Consider the following 20,655-nt stretch of genomic DNA (forward strand, 5'->3'; position numbering starts at 1 on the left):
AAATATAATTACTAATTATTACCACACTGTAAACCAACCACATTGGCTAGATAAACAATTATTACTAATTATTTATAGTTGCATAGTATACTTACTAATTATTACCACACTCTGTAAAACCAACCACATTGGCTAGATAAACAATTATTAATAATTATTTACAGTTGCGTAAATAATTACTACACTCTGTAAAACCAACCACATTGGCTAGGTAAACAATTATTACTAATTATTTACAGTTGCGTAAATATAATTACCAATTACTACCACACTCTGCAAAACCAACCACAATGGCTAGGCAAACTATTATTACTAATTATTTACAGTTGCGAAAATATAATTACTAATTATTACCACACTGTAACACCAACCACATTGGCTAGATAAACAATTATTACTAATTATTTATAGTTGCATAGTATACTTACTAATTATTACCACACTCTGTAAAACCAACCACATTGGCTACATAAACAATTAATAATAATTATTTACAGTTGCGTAAATAATTACTACACTCTGTAAAACCAACCACATTGCCTAGGTAAACAATTATTACTAATTATTTACAGTTGCGTAAATATAATTACTAATTATTACCACACTGTAAAACCAACCACAATGGCTAGGTAAACTTTTAATACTAATTATTTACATTTGCGTAAATATAATTACCAATTACTACCACACTCTGCAAAACCAACCACAATGGCTAGGTAAACTATTATTACTAATTATTTACAGTTGCGAAAATATAATTACTAATTATTACCACACTGTAAAACCAACCACATTGGCTAGATAAACAATTATTACTAATTATTTATAGTTGCATAGTATACTTACTAATTATTACCACACTCTGTAAAACCAACCACATTGGCTACATAAACAATTATTAATAATTATTTACAGTTGCGTAAATAATTACTACACTCTGTAAAACCAACCACAATGGCTAGGTAAACTATTATTACTAATTATTTACAGTTGCGAAAATATAATTACTAATTATTACCACACTGTAAAACCAACCACATTGGCTAGATAAACAATTATTACTAATTATTTATAGTTGCATAGTATACTTACTAATTATTACCACACTCTGTAAAACCAACCACATTGGCTAGATAAACAATTATTAATAAATATTTACAGTTGCGTAAATAATTACTACACTCTGTAAAACCAACCACAGTTGCTAGGTAAACTATTATTACTAATTATTTACAGTTGCGTAAATATAATTACTAATTATTACCACACTGTAAAACCAACCACAATGGCTAGGTAAACTTTTATTACTAATTATTTATAGTTGCATAGTATACTTACTAATTATTACCACACTCTGTAAAACCAACCACATTGGCTACATAAACAATTATTAATAATTATTTACAGTTGCGTAAATAATTACTACACTCTGTAAAACCAACCACATTGGCTAGGTAAACAATTATTACTAATTATTTACAGTTGCGTAAATATAATTACTAATTATTACCACACTGTAAAACCAACCACAATGGCTAGGTAAACTTTTAATACTAATTATTTATATTTGCGTAAATATAATTACCAATTACTTCCACACTCTGCAAAACCAACCACAATGGCTAGGTAAACTATTATTACTAATTATTTACAGTTGCGTAAATATAATTACTAATTATTACCACACTGTAAAACCAACCACATTGGCTAGATAAACAATTATTACTAATTATTTATAGTTGCATAGTATACTTACTAATTATTACCACACTCTGTAAAACCAACCACATTGGCTACATAAACAATTATTAATAATTATTTACAGTTGCGTAAATAATTACTACACTCTTTAAAACCAACCACATTGGCTAGGTAAACAATTATTACTAATTATTGACAGTTGCGTGAATATAATTACTAATTATAACCACACTCTGTAAAACCAACCACAATTGCTAGGTAAACTATTATTACTAATTATTTACAGTTGCGTAAATATAATTACTAATTATTACCACACTGTAAAACCAACCACAATGGCTAGGTAAACTTTTAATACTAATTATTTACATTTGCGTAAATATAATTACCAATTACTTCCACACTCTGCAAAACCAACCACAATGGCTAGGTAAACTATTATTACTAATTATTTACAGTTGCGAAAATATAATTACTAATTATTACCACACTGTAAAACCAACCACATTGGCTAGATAAACAATTATTACAAATTATTTATAGTTGCATAGTATACTTACTAATTATTACCACACTCTGTAAAACCAACCACATTGGCTACATAAACAATTATTAATAATTATTTACAGTTGCGTAAATAATTATTACTAATTATTGACAGTTGCGTGAATATAATTACTAATTATAACCACACTCTGTAAAACCAACCACAATTGCTAGGTAAACTATTATTACTAATTATTTACAGTTGCGTAAATATAATTACTAATTATTACCACACTGTAAAACCAACCACAATGGCTAGGTAAACTTTTATTACTAATTATTTATAGTTGCATAGTATACTTACTAATTATTACCACACTCTGTAAAACCAACCACATTGGCTACATAAACAATTATTAATAATTATTTACAGTTGCGTAAATAATTACTACACTCTGTAAAACCAACCACATTGGCTAGGTAAACAATTATTACTAATTATTTACAGTTGCGTAAATATAATTACTAATTATTACCACACTGTAAAACCAACCACAATGGCTAGGTAAACTTTTAATACTAATTATTTACATTTGCGTAAATATAATTACCAATTACTTCCACACTCTGTAAAACCAACCACAATGGCTAGGTAAACTATTACTAATTATTTACAGTTGCGAAAATATAATTACTAATTATTACCACACTGAAAAACCAACCACATTGGCTAGATAAACAATTATTACTAATTATTTATAGTTGCATAGTATACTTACTAATTATTACCACACTCTGTAAAACCAACCACATTGGCTACATAAACAATTATTAATAATTATTTACAGTTGCGTAAATAATTACTACACTCTTTAAAACCAACCACATTGGCTAGGTAAACAATTATTACTAATTATTGACAGTTGCGTGAATATAATTACTCCACTCTGTAAAACCAACCACAATTGCTAGGTAAACTATTATTACTAATTATTTACAGTTGCGTAAATATAATTACTAATTATTACCACACTGTAAAACCAACCACAATGGCTAGGTAAACTTTTAATACTAATTATTTACATTTGCGTAAATATAATTACCAATTACTTCCACACTCTGCAAAACCAACCACAATGGCTAGGTAAACTATTATTACTAATTATTTACAGTTGCGAAAATATAATTACTAATTATTACCACACTGTAAAACCAACCACATTGGCTAGATAAACAATTATTACTAATTATTTATAGTTGCATAGTATACTTACTAATTATTACCACACTCTGTTAAACCAACCACATTGGCTACATAAACAATTATTAATAATTATTTACAGTTGCGTAAATAATTATTACTAATTATTGACAGTTGCGTGAATATAATTACTAATTATAACCACACTCTGTAAAACCAACCACAATTGCTAGGTAAACTATTATTACTAATTATTTACAGTTGCGTAAATATAATTACTAATTATTACCACACTGTAAAACCAACCACATTGGCTAGATAAACAATTATTACTAATTATTTATAGTTGCATAGTATACTTACTAATTATTACCACACTCTGTAAAACCAACCACATTGGCTAGATAAACAATTATTAATAATTATTTACAGTTGCGTAAATAATTACTACACTCTGTAAAACCAACCACATTGGCTAGGTAAACAATTATTACTAATTATTTACAGTTGCGTAAATATACTTACTAATTATTAACACACTGTAAAACCAACCACAATGGCTAGGTAAACTTTTAATAGTAATTATTTACATTTGCGTAAATATAATTACCAATTACTACCACACTCTGCAAAACCAACCACAATGGCTAGGTAAACTATTATTACTAATTATTTACAGTTGCGAAAATATAATTACTAATTATTACCACACTGTAAAACCAACCACATTGGCTAGATAAACAATTATTACTAATTATTTATAGTTGCATAGTATACTTACTAATTATTACCACACTCTGTAAAACCAACCAGATTGGCTACATAAACAATTATTAATAATTATTTACAGTTGCGTAAATAATTACTACACTCTGTAAAACCAACCACATTGGCTAGGTAAACAATTATTACTAATTATTGACAGTTGCGTGAATATAATTACTAATTATAACCACACTCTGTAAAACCAACCACAATTGCTAGGTAAACTATTATTACTAATTATTTACAGTTGCGTAAATATAATTACTAATTATTACCACACTGTAAAACCAACCACAATGGCTAGGTAAACTTTTATTACTAATTATTTACATTTGCGTAAATATAATTACCAATTACTACCACACTCTGCAAAACCAACCACAATGGCTAGGTAAACTATTATTACTAATTATTTACAGTTGCGAAAATATAATTACTAATTATTACCACACTGTAAACCAACCACATTGGCTAGATAAACAATTATTACTAATTATTTATAGTTGCATAGTATACTTACTAATTATTACCACACTCTGTAAAACCAACCACATTGGCTAGATAAACAATTATTAATAATTATTTACAGTTGCGTAAATAATTACTACACTCTGTAAAACCAACCACATTGGCTAGGTAAACAATTATTACTAATTATTTACAGTTGCGTAAATATAATTACCAATTACTACCACACTCTGCAAAACCAACCACAATGGCTAGGCAAACTATTATTACTAATTATTTACAGTTGCGAAAATATAATTACTAATTATTACCACACTGTAAAACCAACCACATTGGCTAGATAAACAATTATTACTAATTATTTATAGTTGCATAGTATACTTACTAATTATTACCACACTCTGTAAAACCAACCACATTGGCTACATAAACAATTAATAATAATTATTTACAGTTGCGTAAATAATTACTACACTCTGTAAAACCAACCACATTGCCTAGGTAAACAATTATTACTAATTATTTACAGTTGCGTAAATATAATTACTAATTATTACCACACTGTAAAACCAACCACAATGGCTAGGTAAACTTTTAATACTAATTATTTACATTTGCGTAAATATAATTACCAATTACTACCACACTCTGCAAAACCAACCACAATGGCTAGGTAAACTATTATTACTAATTATTTACAGTTGCGAAAATATAATTACTAATTATTACCACACTGTAAAACCAACCACATTGGCTAGATAAACAATTATTACTAATTATTTATAGTTGCATAGTATACTTACTAATTATTACCACACTCTGTAAAACCAACCACATTGGCTACATAAACAATTATTAATAATTATTTACAGTTGCGTAAATAATTACTACACTCTGTAAAACCAACCACAATGGCTAGGTAAACTATTATTACTAATTATTTACAGTTGCGAAAATATAATTACTAATTATTACCACACTGTAAAACCAACCACATTGGCTAGATAAACAATTATTACTAATTATTTATAGTTGCATAGTATACTTACTAATTATTACCACACTCTGTAAAACCAACCACATTGGCTAGATAAACAATTATTAATAAATATTTACAGTTGCGTAAATAATTACTACACTCTGTAAAACCAACCACATTGGCTAGGTAAACAATTATTACTAATTATTTACAGTTGCGTAAATATAATTACTAATTATTACCACACTGTAAAACCAACCACAATGGCTAGGTAAACTTTTAATACTAATTATTTACATTTGCGTAAATATAATTACCAATTACTACCACACTCTGCAAAACCAACCGCAATGGCTAGGTAAACTATTATTACTAATTATTTACAGTTGCGAAAATATAATTACTAATTATTACCACACTGTAAAACCAACCACATTGGCTAGATAAACAATTATTACTAATTATTTATAGTTGCATAGTATACTTACTAATTATTACCACACTCTGTAAAACCAACCACATTGGCTACATAAACAATTATTAATAATTATTTACAGTTGCGTAAATAATTACTACACTCTGTAAAACCAACCACATTGGCTAGGTAAACAATTATTACTAATTATTTACAGTTGCGAAAATATAATTACTAATTATTACCACACTGTAAAACCAACCACATTGGCTAGATAAACAATTACTAATTATTTATAGTTGCATAGTATACTTACTAATTATTACCACACTCTGTAAAACCAACCACATTGGCTACATAAACAATTATTAATAATTATTTACAGTTGCGTAAATAATTACTACACTCTGCAAAACCAACCACAATGGCTAGGTAAACTATTATTACTAATTATTTACAGTTGCGAAAATATAATTACTAATTATTACCACACTGTAAAACCAACCACATTGGCTAGATAAACAATGATTACTAATTATTTATAGTTGCATAGTATACTTACTAATTATTACCACACTCTGTAAAACCAACCACATTGGCTACATAAACAATTATTAATAATTATTTACAGTTGCGTAAATAATTACTACACTCTGTAAAACCAACCACATTGGCTAGGTAAACAATTATTACAAATTATTGACAGTTGCGTGAATATAATCACTAATTATTACCACACTGTAAAACCAACCACATTGGCTAGGTAAACAATTATTACTAATTATTGACAGATGCGTAAATATAATTACTAATTATAACCACACTCTGTAAAACCAACCACAATTGCTAGGTAAACTATTATTACCAATTATTTACAGTTGCGTAAATATAATTACTAATTATTACCACACTGTAAAACCAACCACAATGGCTAGGTAAACTTTTATTACTAATTATTTACATTTGCGTAAATAATTACTACACTCTGTAAAACCAACCACATAACAGTAAAAGTCGGAAAAAAGTCGGAAAAAAAAGTCGGAAAAAAAAGTCCAAAAATATCTAGAACAAAACAAAGCAGTTTTTCTGTTTTTTTCAATTGTGCCTTCTCCCCCCAAAAGGGGGAGATGCTGGGCCGGTCCCGGAAGTAGTGCAGTACCGGGTCGACCCGTGGCAGAGTTGGAGCAAGCCCCGAACAATCCGCCGCGCTACAAAAATCAGTTTAATATCATGGGTACAATTAGAACCCATAACAGATATTAAGCTGTTAAGAACAGATACTACACAAAGAGAAGTTTATTGACTTCCAAACTGATAGAGCATGATACATTGACAATGTGAACCACAATATACATACACTTATATGTAAAGGATACCGAATAATGTGCCAATACAATACAGATGTTGTAAGTCACTTTACATTAACAGTCTTATCTTCGTATCAGAGTCTGCTTATCCTTTATACAATTTCAATCAATTGGTACAAAAAAGGGATATACAATAATAATGGGAGAACCACTCAAATCTCTCCATCCCAATGCACTAGAAGGGGAAAGGGAAAAAAAAGGGGGGGGGATGTACATGCATACATGTTATGATCCAACGCGCGTTACATGTGGTCATCAATACAACAATGTCGGCATCGTTAGCCCATTTGGTCTCACAACAAAGAACCGTGTGTGCCAACGCTGCAGAAACCGCGCCTCCCCGTCTAGTTCGAGCCGCTCTGACAGGTATTCCCAGAGCAGGAGGCGCAGGCTCTGCAGCGCCGGGTACATGGCTCGTACTGGCTGCCTGCGTGCTTCCGCCAGGCAGCGGCGCTTCCACAAGACAAAAAGGGTACATGCCACAACTAGCCGCGCGAATGCACCCCGCGGTTGGTTTCTCAGCACCGAAAACATACGGTTGTTGCAGAAACAGCGTCGGTCCATCGTTTTTTGTTTGTAGCACTTGAGCTATGGTTTACCAAATCTCGACACATACCTTGAAGGGGATTCTTAATCAAACCATTCTTTATTGCCTCAAATAATAGACTCACATGCAATGACACGCGGAAAAAGTAACCCAAGGTGTCACTGCATGCACGAGGCGCCCAACAATGCAATAGGACAGGCATTGAGAGGATTGCTGTTAGGCACATGGATAGCAGTGAGCTCGAATGAAAAAAGTTAGTTGGCCTCATCTTTGAGTTGTGATTGTCCTCCCCCAAAAACCGAGAGTCGCTTAGCTAGTCCCGGAAGTAGTGCAGTACCGGGTAGACCCGTGGCAGAGGTACAGCAAGCCCAGAATGCTCTGCCGCATTACAAAAAATAGTATAATGTCAGGGTTACAAATTACAACTGGCAACTGATATCAAGCTGTTAAAACAGTGTTTATCAGAAATGTTTTGTACATTTGCAAGCAATGCTTTATTGCAGATACCTACTGCTATTAAGGCAAAAGCCTTTATTGCCTCATAGTTGTCGTTAGCAAAAGTGTCACATTTTTGCCACAGCACTTATTGGTCGCGAAGGGAAGACGTCGTGGAGGTGTCGACCAATCACAGAGCAACACCACAGTATGTGCAAATGCATAGCTTATATGTCCATATGTCAATCAATGAGCAGTTACTAATTAAAAAGGAAATAAATAAGTAAATAATTATTTATATGCTATGTCCTGGTTATTGCACTAATTACTCAATATTGGCTAGGTAAACAATTATTACTAATTATTTACAGTTGCGAAAATATAATTACTAATTATTACCACACTGTAAAACCAACCACATTGGCTAGATAAACAATTATTACTAATTATTTATAGTTGCATAGTATACTTACTAATTATTACCACACTCTGTAAAACCAACCACATTGGCTACATAAACAATTATTAATAATTATTTACAGTTGCGTAAATAATTACTACACTCTGTAAAACCAACCACATTGGCTAGGTAAACAATTATTACTAATTATTTACAGTTGCGTAAATATAATTACTAATTATTACCACACTGTAAAACCAACCCCAATGGCTAGGTAAACTTTTAATACTAATTATTTACATTTGCGTAAATATAATTACCAATTACTTCCACACTCTGCAAAACCAACCACAATGGCTAGGTAAACTATTATTACTAATTATTTACAGTTGCGAAAATATAATTACTAATTATTACCACACTGTAAAACCAACCACATTGGCTAGATAAACAATTATTACTAATTATTTATAGTTGCATAGTATACTTACTAATTATTACCACACTCTGTAAAACCAACCACATTGGCTACATAAACAATTATTAATAATTATTTACAGTTGCGTAAATAATTACTACACTCTTTAACACCAACAACATTGGCTAGGTAAACAATTATTACTAATTATTTACAGTTGCGTAAATATAATTACTAATTATTACCACACTGTAAAACCAACCACAATGGCTAGGTAAACTTTTAATACTAATTATTTACAGTTGCGTAAATATAATTACTAATTATTACCACACTGTAAAACCAACCACAATGGCTAGGTAAACTATTATTACTAATTATTTACAGTTGCGAAAATATAATTACTAATTATTACCACACTGTAAAACCAACCACATTGGCTAGATAAACAATTATTACTAATTATTTATAGTTGCATAGTATACTTACTAATTATTACCACACTCTGTAAAACCAACCACATTGGCTACATAAACAATTATTAATAATTATTTACAGTTGCGTAAATAATTACTACACTCTTTAAAACCAACCACATTGGCTAGGTAAACAATTATTACTAATTATTGACAGTTGCGTGAATATAATTACTAATTATAACCACACTCTGTAAAACCAACCACAATTGCTAGGTAAACTGTTATTACTAATTATTTACAGTTGCGTAAATATAATTACTAATTATTACCACACTGTAAAACCAACCACAATGGCTAGGTAAACTTTTAATACTAATTATTTACATTTGCGTAAATATAATTACCAATTACTTCCACACTCTGCAAAACCAACCACAATGGCTAGGTAAACTATTATTACTAATTATTTATAGATGCATAGTATACTTACTAATTATTACCACACTCTGTAAAACCAACCACATTGGCTACATAAACAATTATTAATAATTATTTACAGTTGCGTAAATAATTATTACTAATTATTGACAGTTGCGTGAATATAATTACTAATTATAACCACACTCTGTAAAACCAACCACAATTGCTAGGTAAACTATTATTACTAATTATTTACAGTTGCGTAAATATAATTACTAATTATTACCACACTGTAAAACCAACCACAATGGCTAGGTAAACTTTTATTACTAATTATTTATAGTTGCATAGTATACTTACTAATTATTACCACACTCTGTAAAACCAACCACATTGGCTACATAAACAATTATTAATAATTATTTACAGTTGCGTAAATAATTACTACACTCTGTAAAACCAACCACATTGGCTAGGTAAACTATTACTAATTATTTACAGTTGCGTAAATATAATTACTAATTATTACCACACTGTAAAACCAACCACAATGGCTAGGTAAACTATTATTACTAATTATTTACAGTTGCGAAAATATAATTACTAATTATTACCACACTGTAAAACCAACCACATTGGCTAGATAAACAATTATTACTAATTATTTATAGTTGCATAGTATACTTACTAATTATTACCACACTCTGTAAAACCAACCACATTGGCTACATAAACAATTATTAATAATTATTTACAGTTGCGTAAATAATTACTACACTCTTTAAAACCAACCACATTGGCTAGGTAAACAATTATTACTAATTATTGACAGTTGCGTGAATATAATTACTAATTATAACCACACTCTGTAAAACCAACCACAATTGCTAGGTAAACTGTTATTACTAATTATTTACAGTTGCGTAAATATAATTACTAATTATTACCACACTGTAAAACCAACCACAATGGCTAGGTAAACTTTTAATACTAATTATTTACATTTGCGTAAATATAATTACCAATTACTTCCACACTCTGCAAAACCAACCACAATGGCTAGGTAAACTATTATTACTAATTATTTATAGTTGCATAGTATACTTACTAATTATTACCACACTCTGTAAAACCAACCACATTGGCTACATAAACAATTATTAATAATTATTTACAGTTTCGTAAATAATTATTACTAATTATTGACAGTAGCGTGAATATAATTACTAATTATAACCACACTCTGTAGAACCAACCACAATTGCTAGGTAAACTATTATTACTAATTATTTACAGTTGCGTAAATATAATTACTAATTATTACCACACTGTAAAACCAACCACAATGGCTAGGTAAACTTTTAATACTAATTATTTACATTTGCGTAAATATAATTACCAATTACTTCCACACTCTGCAAAACCAACCACAATGGCTAGGTAAACTATTACTAATTATTTACAGTTGCGAAAATATAATTACTAATTATTACCACACTGTAAAACCAACCACATTGGCTAGATAAACAATTATTACTAATTATTTATAGTTGCATAGTATACTTACTAATTATTACCACACTCTGTAAAACCAACCACATTGGCTACATAAACAATTATTAATAATTATTTACAGTTGCGTAAATAATTACTACACTCTTTAAAACCAACCACATTGGCTAGGTAAACAATTATTACTAATTATTGACAGTTGCGTGAATATAATTACTCCACTCTGTAAAACCAACCACAATTGCTAGGTAAACTATTATTACTAATTATTTACAGTTGCGTAAATATAATTACTAATTATTACCACACTGTAAAACCAACCACAATGGCTAGGTAAACTTTTAATACTAATTATTTACATTTGCGTAAATATAATTACCAATTACTTCCACACTCTGCAAAACCAACCACAATGGCTAGGTAAACTATTATTACTAATTATTTACAGTTGCGAAAATATAATTACTAATTATTACCACACTGTAAAACCAACCACATTGGCTAGATAAACAATTATTACTAATTATTTATAGTTGCATAGTATACTTACTAATTATTACCACACACTGTAAAACCAACCACATTGGCTACATAAACAATTATTAATAATTATTTACAGTTGCGTAAATAATTATTACTAATTATTGACAGTTGCGTGAATATAATTACTAATTATAACCACACTCTGTAAAACCAACCACAATTGCTAGGTAAACTATTATTACTAATTATTTACAGTTGCGTAAATATAATTACCAATTACTACCACACTCTGCAAAACCAACCACAATGGCTAGGTAAACAATTATTACTAATTATTGACAGTTGCGTGAATATAATTACTACACTCTGTAAAACCAACCACAATTGCTAGGTAAACTATTATTACTAATTATTTACAGTTGCGTAAATATAATTACTAATTATTACCACACTGTAAAACCAACCACATTGGCTAGATAAACAATTATTACTAATTATTTATAGTTGCATAGTATACTTACTAATTATTACCACACTCTGTAAAACCAACCACATTGGCTAGATAAACAATTATTAATAATTATTTACAGTTGCGTAAATAATTACTACACTCTGTAAAACCAACCACATTGGCTAGGTAAACAATTATTACTAATTATTTACAGTTGCGTAAATATACTTACTAATTATTAACACACTGTAAAACCAACCACAATGGCTAGGTAAACTTTTAATAGTAATTATTTACATTTGCGTAAATATAATTACCAATTACTACCACACTCTGCAAAACCAACCACAATGGCTAGGTAAACTATTATTACTAATTATTTACAGTTGCGAAAATATAATTACTAATTATTACCACACTGTAAAACCAACCACATTGGCTAGATAAACAATTATTACTAATTATTTATAGTTGCATAGTATACTTACTAATTATTACCACACTCTGTAAAACCAACCACATTGGCTACATAAACAATTATTAATAATTATTTACAGTTGCGTAAATAATTACTACACTCTGTAAAACCAACCACATTGGCTAGGTAAACAATTATTACTAATTATTGACAGTTGCGTGAATATAATTACTAATTATAACCACACTCTGTAAAACCAACCACAATTGCTAGGTAAACTATTATTACTAATTATTTACAGTTGCGTAAATATAATTACTAATTATTACCACACTGTAAAACCAACCACAATGGCTAGGTAAACTTTTATTACTAATTATTTACATTTGCGTAAATATAATTACCAATTACTACCACACTCTGCAAAACCAACCACAATGGCTAGGTAAACTATTATTACTAATTATTTACAGTTGCGAAAATATAATTACTAATTATTACCACACTGTAAACCAACCACATTGGCTAGATAAACAATTATTACTAATTATTTATAGTTGCATAGTATACTTACTAATTATTACCACACTCTGTAAAACCAACCACATTGGCTAGATAAACAATTATTAATAATTATTTACAGTTGCGTAAATAATTACTACACTCTGTAAAACCAACCACATTGGCTAGGTAAACAATTATTACTAATTATTTACAGTTGCGTAAATATAATTACCAATTACTACCACACTCTGCAAAACCAACCACAATGGCTAGGCAAACTATTATTACTAATTATTTACAGTTGCGAAAATATAATTACTAATTATTACCACACTGTAAAACCAACCACATTGGCTAGATAAACAATTATTACTAATTATTTATAGTTGCATAGTATACTTACTAATTATTACCACACTCTGTAAAACCAACCACATTGGCTACATAAACAATTAATAATATTTATTTACAGTTGCGTAAATAATTACTACACTCTGTAAAACCAACCACATTGCCTAGGTAAACAATTATTACTAATTATTTACAGTTGCGTAAATATAATTACTAATTATTACCACACTGTAAAACCAACCACAATGGCTAGGTAAACTTTTAATACTAATTATTTACATTTGCGTAAATATAATTACCAATTACTACCACACTCTGCAAAACCAACCACAATGGCTAGGTAAACTATTATTACTAATTATTTACAGTTGCGAAAATATAATTACTAATTATTACCACACTGTAAAACCAACCACATTGGCTAGATAAACAATTATTACTAATTATTTATAGTTGCATAGTATACTTACTAATTATTACCACACTCTGTAAAACCAACCACATTGGCTACATAAACAATTATTAATAATTATTTACAGTTGCGTAAATAATTACTACACTCTGTAAAACCAACCACAATGGCTAGGTAAACTATTATTACTAATTATTTACAGTTGCGAAAATATAATTACTAATTATTACCACACTGTAAAACCAACCACATTGGCTAGATAAACAATTATTACTAATTATTTATAGTTGCATAGTATACTTACTAATTATTACCACACTCTGTAAAACCAACCACATTGGCTAGATAAACAATTATTAATAATTATTTACAGTTGCGTAAATAATTACTACACTCTGTAAAACCAACCACATTGGCTAGGTAAACAATTATTACTAATTATTTACAGTTGCGTAAATATAATTACTAATTATTACCACACTGTAAAACCAACCACAATGGCTAGGTAAACTTTTAATACTAATTATTTACATTTGCGTAAATATAATTACCAATTACTACCACACTCTGCAAAACCAACCGCAATGGCTAGGTAAACTATTATTACTAATTATTTACAGTTGCGAAAATATAATTACTAATTATTACCACACTGTAAAACCAACCACATTGGCTAGATAAACAATTATTACTAATTATTTATAGTTGCATAGTATACTTACTAATTATTACCACACTCTGTAAAACCAACCACATTGGCTACATAAACAATTATTAATAATTATTTACAGTTGCGTAAATAATTACTACACTCTGTAAAACCAACCACATTGGCTAGGTAAACAATTATTACTAATTATTGACAGTTGCGTGAATATAATTACTAATTATAACCACACTCTGTAAAACCAACCACAATTGCTAGGTAAACTATTATTACTAATTATTTACAGTTGCGTAAATATAATTACTAATTATTACCACACTGTAAAACCAACCACAATGGCTAGGTAAACTTTTATTACTAATTATTTACATTTGCGTAAATATAATTACCAATTACTACCACACTCTGCAAAACCAACCACAATGGCTAGGTAAACTATTATTACTAATTATTTACAGTTGCGAAAATATAATTACTAATTATTACCACACTGTAAACCAACCACATTGGCTAGATAAACAATTATTACTAATTATTTATAGTTGCATAGTATACTTACTAATTATTACCACACTCTGTAAAACCAACCACATTGGCTAGATAAACAATTATTAATAATTATTTACAGTTGCGTAAATAATTACTACACTCTGTAAAACCAACCACATTGGCTAGGTAAACAATTATTACTAATTATTTACAGTTGCGTAAATATAATTACCAATTACTACCACACTCTGCAAAACCAACCACAATGGCTAGGCAAACTATTATTACTAATTATTTACAGTTGCGAAAATATAATTACTAATTATTACCACACTGTAAAACCAACCACATTGGCTAGATAAACAATTATTACTAATTATTTATAGTTGCATAGTATACTTACTAATTATTACCACACTCTGTAAAACCAACCACATTGGCTACATAAACAATTAATAATAATTATTTACAGTTGCGTAAATAATTACTACACTCTGTAAAACCAACCACATTGCCTAGGTAAACAATTATTACTAATTATTTACAGTTGCGTAAATATAATTACTAATTATTACCACACTGTAAAACCAACCACAATGGCTAGGTAAACTTTTAATACTAATTATTTACATTTGCGTAAATATAATTACCAATTACTACCACACTTTGCAAAACCAACCACAATGGCTAGGTAAACTATTATTACTAATTATTTACAGTTGCGAAAATATAATTACTAATTATTACCACACTGTAAAACCAACCACATTGGCTAGATAAACAATTATTACTAATTATTTATAGTTGCATAGTATACTTACTAATTATTACCACACTCTGTAAAACCAACCACATTGGCTACATAAACAATTATTAATAATTATTTACAGTTGCGTAAATAATTACTACACTCTGTAAAACCAACCACAATGGCTAGGTAAACTATTATTACTAATTATTTACAGTTGCGAAAATATAATTACTAATTATTACCACACTGTAAAACCAATCACATTGGCTAGATAAACAATTATTACTAATTATTTATAGTTGCATAGTATACTTACTAATTATTACCACACTCTGTAAAACCAACCACATTGGCTAGATAAACAATTATTAATAATTATTTACAGTTGCGTAAATAATTACTACACTCTGTAAAACCAACCACATTGGCTAGGTAAACAATTATTACTAATTATTTACAGTTGCGTAAATATAATTACTAATTATTACCACACTGTAAAACCAACCACAATGGCTAGGTAAACTTTTAATACTAATTATTTACATTTGCGTAAATATAATTACCAATTACTACCACACTCTGCAAAACCAACCGCAATGGCTAGGTAAACTATTATTACTAATTATTTACAGTTGCGAAAATATAATTACTAATTATTACCACACTGTAAAACCAACCACATTGGCTAGATAAACAATTATTACTAATTATTTATAGTTGCATAGTATACTTACTAATTATTACCACACTCTGTAAAACCAACCACATTGGCTACATAAACAATTATTAATAATTATTTACAGTTGCGTAAATAATTACTACACTCTGTAAAACCAACCACATTGGCTAGGTAAACAATTATTACTAATTATTTACAGTTGCGAAAATATAATTACTAATTATTACCACACTGTAAAACCAACCACATTGGCTAGATAAACAATTACTAATTATTTATAGTTGCATAGTATACTTACTAATTATTACCACACTCTGTAAAACCAACCACATTGGCTACATAAACAATTATTAATAATTATTTACAGTTGCGTAAATAATTACTACACTCTGCAAAACCAACCACAATGGCTAGGTAAACTATTATTACTAATTATTTACAGTTGCGAAAATATAATTACTAATTATTACCACACTGTAAAACCAACCACATTGGCTAGATAAACAATGATTACTAATTATTTATAGTTGCATAGTATACTTACTAATTATTACCACACTCTGTAAAACCAACCACATTGGCTACATAAACAATTATTAATAATTATTTACAGTTGCGTAAATAATTACTACACTCTGTAAAACCAACCACATTGGCTAGGTAAACAATTATTACTAATTATTGACAGTTGCGTGAATATAATCACTAATTATTACCACACTGTAAAACCAACCACATTGGCTAGGTAAACAATTATTACTAATTATTGACAGATGCGTAAATATAATTACTAATTATAACCACACTCTGTAAAACCAACCACAATTGCTAGGTAAACTATTATTACCAATTATTTACAGTTGTGTAAATATAATTACTAATTATTACCACACTGTAAAACCAACCACAATGGCTAGGTAAACTTTTATTACTAATTATTTACATTTGCGTAAATAATTACTACACTCTGTAAAACCAACCACATAACAGTAAAAGTCGGAAAAAAGTCGGAAAAAAAAGTCGGAAAAAAAAGTCGGAAAAAAAAGTCCAAAAATTTCTAGAACAAAACAAAGCAGTTTTTCTGTTTTTTTCAATTGTGCCTTCTCCCCCCAAAAGGGGGAGATGCTGGGCCGGTCCCGGAAGTAGTGCAGTACCGGGTCGACCCGTGGCAGAGTTGGAGCAAGCCCCGAACAATCCGCCGCGCTACAAAAATCAGTTTAATATTATGGGTACAATTAGAACCCGTAACAGATATTAAGCTGTTAAGAACAGATACTACACAAAGAGAAGTTTATTGACTTCCAAACTGATAGAGCATGATACATTGACAATGTGAACCACAATATACATACACTTATATGTAAAGGATACCGAATAATGTGCCAATACAATACAGATGTTGTAAGTCACTTTACATTAACAGTCTTATCTTCGTATCAGAGTCTGCTTATCCTTTATACAATTTCAATCAATTGGTACAAAAAAGGGATATACAATAATAATGGGAGAACCACTCAAATCTCTCCATCCCAATGCACTAGAAGGGGAAAGGGAAAAAAAAGGGGGGGGGATGTACATGCATACATGTTATGATCCAACGCGCGTTACATGTGGTCATCAATACAACAATGTCGGCATCGTTAGCCCATTTGGTCTCACAACAAAGAACCGTGTGTGCCAACGCTGCAGAAACCGCGCCTCCCCGTCTAGTTCGAGCCGCTCTGACAGGTATTCCCAGAGCAGGAGGCGCAGGCTCTGCAGCGCCGGGTACATGGCTCGTACTGGCTGCCTGCGTGCTTCCGCCAGGCAGCGGCGCTTCCACAAGACAAAAAGGGTACATGCCACAACTAGCCGCGCGAATGCACCCCGCGGTTGGTTTCTCAGCACCGAAAACATACGGTTGTTGCAGAAACAGCGTCGGTCCATCGTTTTTTGTTTGTAGCACTTGAGCTATGGTTTACCAAATCTCGACACATACCTTGAAGGGGATTCTTAATCAAACCATTCTTTATTGCCTCAAATAATAGACTCACATGCAATGACACGCGGAAAAAGTAACCCAAGGTGTCACTGCATGCACGAGGCGCCCAACAATGCAATAGGACAGGCATTGAGAGGATTGCTGTTAGGCACATGGATAGCAGTGAGCTCGAATGAAAAAAGTTAGTTGGCCTCATCTTTGAGTTGTGATTGTCCTCCCCCAAAAACCGAGAGTCGCTTAGCTAGTCCCGGAAGTAGTGCAGTACCGGGTAGACCCGTGGCAGAGGTACAGCAAGCCCAGAATGCTCTGCCGCATTACAAAAAATAGTATAATGTCAGGGTTACAAATTACAACTGGCAACTGATATCAAGCTGTTAAAACAGTGTTTTCCAGAAATGTTTTGTACATTTGCAAGCAATGCTTTATTGCAGATACCTACTGCTATTAAGGCAAAAGCCTTTATTGCCTCATAGTTGTCGTTAGCAAAAGTGTCACATTTTTGCCACAGCACTTATTGGTCGCGAAGGGAAGACGTCGTGGAGGTGTCGACCAATCACAGAGCAACACCACAGTATGTGCAAATGCATAGCTTATATGTCCATATGTCAATCAATGAGCAGTTACTAATTAAAAAGGAAATAAATAAGTAAATAATTATTTATATGCTATGTCCTGGTTATTGCACTAATTACTCAATATTGGCTAGGTAAACAATTATTACTAATTATTTACAGTTGCGAAAATATAATTACTAATTATTACCACACTGTAAAACCAACCACATTGGCTAGATAAACAATTATTACTAATTATTTATAGTTGCATAGTATACTTACTAATTATTACCACACTCTGTAAAACCAACCACATTGGCTACATAAACAATTATTAATAATTATTTACAGTTGCGTAAATAATTACTACACTCTGTAAAACCAACCACATTGGCTAGGTAAACAATTATTACTAATTATTTACAGTTGCGTAAATATAATTACTAATTATTACCACACTGTAAAACCAACCACAATGGCTAGGTAAACTTTTAATACTAATTATTTACATTTGCGTAAATATAATTACCAATTACTTCCACACTCTGCAAAACCAACCACAATGGCTAGGTAAACTATTATTACTAATTATTTACAGTTGCGAAAATATAATTACTAATTATTACCACACTGTAAAACCAACCACATTGGCTAGATAAACAATTATTACTAATTATTTATAGTTGCATAGTATACTTACTAATTATTACCACACTCTGTAAAACCAACCACATTGGCTACATAAACAATTATTAATAATTATTTACAGTTGCGTAAATAATTACTACACTCTTTAACACCAACAACATTGGCTAGGTAAACAATTATTACTAATTATTTACAGTTGCGTAAATATAATTACTAATTATTACCACACTGTAAAACCAACCACAATGGCTAGGTAAACTTTTAATACTAATTATTTACAGTTGCGTAAATATAATTACTAGTTATTACCACACTGTAAAACCAACCACAATGGCTAGGTAAACTATTATTACTAATTATTTACAGTTGCGAAAATATAATTACTAATTATTACCACACTGTAAAACCAACCACATTGGCTACATAAACAATTATTACTAATTATTTATAGTTGCATAGTATACTTACTAATTATTACCACACTCTGTAAAACCAACCACATTGGCTACATAAACAATTATTAATAATTATTTACAGTTGCGTAAATAATTACTACACTCTTTAAAACCAACCACATTGGCTAGGTAAACAATTATTACTAATTATTGACAGTTGCGTGAATATAATTACTAATTATAACCACACTCTGTAAAACCAACCACAGTTGCTAGGTAAACTGTTATTACTAATTATTTACAGTTGCGTAAATATAATTACTAATTATTACCACACTG

General features: G+C 30.1%; 3 non-coding genes and 1 pseudogene across 3 annotated transcripts; all 4 read right to left on the reverse strand.

The window, feature by feature from the left end:
- Window positions 1-7,140: 7,140 nt before the first annotated feature.
- On the reverse strand, window positions 7,141-7,330 carry LOC146171119 (U2 spliceosomal RNA). Its single transcript, XR_014702903.1, has one exon. It is a non-coding gene; the product is annotated as a U2 spliceosomal RNA (small nuclear RNA).
- Window positions 7,331-8,232: 902 nt separating this feature from the next.
- On the reverse strand, window positions 8,233-8,420 carry LOC146171120 (U2 spliceosomal RNA). Its single transcript, XR_014702954.1, has one exon. It is a non-coding gene; the product is annotated as a U2 spliceosomal RNA (small nuclear RNA).
- Window positions 8,421-17,858: 9,438 nt separating this feature from the next.
- LOC146171121 (U2 spliceosomal RNA) lies at window positions 17,859-18,048 on the reverse strand. Its single transcript, XR_014702904.1, has one exon. It is a non-coding gene; the product is annotated as a U2 spliceosomal RNA (small nuclear RNA).
- A 902-nt stretch (window positions 18,049-18,950) lies between these two features.
- LOC146171122 (U2 spliceosomal RNA) lies at window positions 18,951-19,121 on the reverse strand (annotated as a pseudogene).
- Window positions 19,122-20,655: the final 1,534 nt, after the last annotated feature.

Source organism: Amblyomma maculatum, unplaced genomic scaffold (assembly GCF_055883805.1).
Source record: "Amblyomma maculatum isolate TAMU_Amacu unplaced genomic scaffold, ASM5588380v1 scaffold_23, whole genome shotgun sequence".
Lineage (NCBI taxonomy): Eukaryota > Metazoa > Arthropoda > Arachnida > Ixodida > Ixodidae > Amblyomma > Amblyomma maculatum.